Source organism: Euprymna scolopes, chromosome 6 (genome assembly GCF_053919585.1).
Source record: "Euprymna scolopes isolate OS-2025 chromosome 6, ASM5391958v1, whole genome shotgun sequence".
In the NCBI taxonomy this organism is placed as follows: Eukaryota; Metazoa; Mollusca; class Cephalopoda; order Sepiida; family Sepiolidae; genus Euprymna; species Euprymna scolopes.
The window spans coordinates 21,545,053-21,548,694 of NC_136487.1; positions in this window are offsets into that span (position 1 = coordinate 21,545,053).

Sequence of the window (3,642 nt, forward strand, 5' to 3'; positions counted from 1 at the left end):
TGGGCAGCAAGATGTCGGTTCATGTTATACTTGAACTTCTGCATGTTAGTGCAGTTAGGGAAGCAGGGACCTGGAATAGAATTCCAGAGTCTAGACGTTCCGGGGAAGAAACTACTGGGGTAGAAAGATTTTTTACATCTAGGGATCTCTACTGTGTGGGGGTGTGATTTAGCTGCCTGTCGGGTTTGTCGAGGGTGTCTACGTCGTGGGGGCACAAGTGTCTGCAGTTCGTCAGAGCATTCACCATTAAAATACTTGTAGAACAGGCAGAGGGAAGCAACGTTTCGTCGATGGGATAGAGGCTGAAGCTTAGATGCCAGTTCAGGGCCTATCAGATTGGCGACTCTCTTTTGAACCTTGTCTAGGAGCGAGAGACTAGTAGCAGATGCACCAGCTCAAATGTGACAACAATACTCCATACATTGGGGAATGGTAGCCTTATAGAGGTACAGGATACTTTCAGGTGTCAGTAGTTTTCTAGCGCGGTAGAGAGAGCCTACATTTTTCGCAGCGGTCCTGGCAATGTTTTCAATATAATTGTTCCAACCCATGTTTCCTGTGAACGTAAGGCCAAGCAGTTTGAAAGATGTACTCTCAGACAGGGAGTCACTGGCCATTGCTATTGGTGGCAGAGAAGGTTTCTTGTAATTATTGAAGGAAACCAGTTTAGTCTTGGCAGCATTGAATGTGACCATCCATTTATGTCCCCATTCCACTACAAATGGGTCATAACAATTAATCGATAATCATTCGGAAGTAAAAGATGTAAGCGTTACACAAAATATCACATCGTATTAATATATAAATGCAAGAATAAGATTGATTCAGAAACCAATCAAATGATACCAAATACTTTATATTTAATTCGAATGGAACGTTTATTTTATACTAGCGGGGGTACCCGGCGTTGCCCGAGTGTTTGTTTCCGGGACGGGGGGGGGAGTTTTAAAAAAATGGTATGGTAGGTAAGTAGGAAGGATCAAACCCGGAGTCATGAGTAAAAGTAGGAAAATAAAGTGTGAAAAAAAAACATCTGCAACGTTAACAGTTCGGCCACCAAGAAAAGTCCATTCCAGTTGTTTAGGAAAAAAAAAACAAAAAAAAACGACTACGGTAGGTCGGTGCGAACATGAAAATATAATGTGAATTGTCCAGCACGCTAACCACTACGCCACAGAGCACTGCAACTTAGTTTAGTGATTTTAAATAACTTCACATGAAAGAACTACGAAGCCAAACCGGTGTTCTCTTCTCAACTGTTCCTTGTGAACGATCCCCAAACGGTGTTAAGTGGTGGCAGGGGGAGGAGGAATTTATTAGAGAGAAAATATTTTACCACTTCCATTGATCTTAACCGATTTTGGCCGTGACTTCTCAGCAGAAAAAGTATAGAAATCTAAGATTATCGAGGAATTTGAGAAATAATAAGCCTATAACACACCTCAGATATTGTTCTGCTGTTTGTGCATATTATATTTGCATGAAATATCTTGATTTTTAATCCTATTAATGTCAAAATCAGACGGGAAAAAATGAGTTCATTTTATTTATATAGAAGAATAGAAGAAGATAGAAGAAGAAGATAGAAGATAGAACATAGATAGAAGAGAATAGAGAAGAATAGAAAAAGAATAGAATAATAGATAGAAGAAAGAATAGAATAGAAGAGAATAGAAGATAGATAGATAGAAGATAGAATAGAAGATAGAAGAGAAGAAGAATAGAAGAAGATAGATAGAAGATAGAAGAAGATAAAACAAACTGCACTTATCCTGGGTAGCTGAAAAAATTAAGGGTTATACCAAAGCTGTTTTAAAATGTTCAATTGTATGATCTGATCGTTCAAATACCTCCACTACTTCTCTCAAATTGCGTAAAGAAGTTATGGCTGCTGTCGATTAAAACATTGAAAACTGAAATAATGCTATCTGGATTTTAGTGTAAACATTGACGAAGCATAGTTTTTCTAGTTATTTCTAGATGGTGGCTATACACGAGTGAATTTCAAAGATCTTCAAATATCGTTAGAATTTCAGTAAGTAGGAACCAGAATTCACAAAAACACTGAACATTATTTTAGTCTTTATGCTCCTCCCTCCCCCTCTTTCCCCTCCCCCTCTCTCTTTTTCACGTTTCTCCCTCTCTCTCTCTCTCTCTCTCTCTCTCTCTCTCTCTTTTCTACATCTACTCTTGTTATAATCATTTCTTACATTCTTCCTCTTCCTAATCTTTTACTCTTTAACTCTTATTCCTTTCCTCTCTTACACATTTGTTATATCTATCGCTCTTTTTCTGTTGGAGAGTTCATTGTCAAAAACAGTCCAGGATTTAGATGGATAGGCTTGGTTGTGTGTTTATTTGGTCCAGCCATCCACTCGCCACCCAAGGTCAGACCGAGGCTCAGATTGAGAAAATAAGAAGATGAGAGACCAGGCTTGTTCGGAGGGGGGGGGAGGTAAAGAGAAGAACCGGTCGTTGCAAACAGAGGATCTTCTTTTTAAAAAAAATAGTGCGTAAGTGGGTGGCGTGAAAAAAAACTTAAAGAGTAAAAGACAGCAACTCGTTTCACAGATAGCAAATCATTTCGTGTTGGCGATCTTGACTTAAAATTGCGAAAATAAATGGTCCGATGTGAGAAGAAAGACAACAAGCAGGTTTTATTGGGGAGAGAAGCTTTTTTCAAAGGAGTCACCACTTATCAAGGCAGAGAGGCCACTCGAGGTTAAGGGTTATTAAGCATAAAGTGGTCAATGGGACAATGTCGTAGTAATTGTTAGTGGAAATTTGGTAAAATTGATTAATTAAGGGGGAACGGCTCATCAAAACTTGTTTACATTGACCTTGAAGACGATCATATCATAGTCAGGCGGAAAGCAGTCAAATGGAAGAGAGTTTCACAGATGTGCAGTTCTAAGATAGAAACTTTGTTCGTGGAATCTACGTTTAGGTTTAGACATAGATAAAGAGTGAGAGAAATTATTGATAGTGGTTTCAGGTAGACGAGTATTTCTCCTTAAGGCTTGACGAGGGGGGCATAGATTGGAGCTCAGACGAGCACTTGCCATGAAAATAACGATAAAGCAAAGACAGGCTCGTAACGTCTCTTTTGTAAGCAAGAGGTTGCAGGGAAGGGAAAAAGGCATCCCCCACTAGGCTACGAAGTCTATTTTGAATTCTGTCAAGGCAGGATAAGTCATTCTAGCAACTCCTGCTCAGATGTGGCAACAGTACTCCATCCTTGCACATACCTGTATCTTATATAGGTAGAGAATTGTTGATAGTGAGATATCTACTGAAAGCCTGTTAAGACGAGAAGAGACCAAGAGTTTATTTCTCATAAACAATAAGCTAAAATTAATTTCTCTTAAGTAAAAAAAAGATTTCAAAATTTCAAACATACAGATTTAATTTTTCCTATTATTTATCTTTTCCTCCTTTTCACACCAAACAGGGTATATTGCCACTTGGGGTCATGTCTAACAGGGGACTGTGGGGAGTTGAGCAGTGAGATGACTATTTATATTATATTTAAACTTCAGCAGGTTAGTACAGTCAAGGAAGGGGAGCAGGAATTTAAAAGTTTAGCAGAGGAAACTCGTAGAGTAGAAGACTTTCCGGTATCTATGGACCTAAACAGTGAAG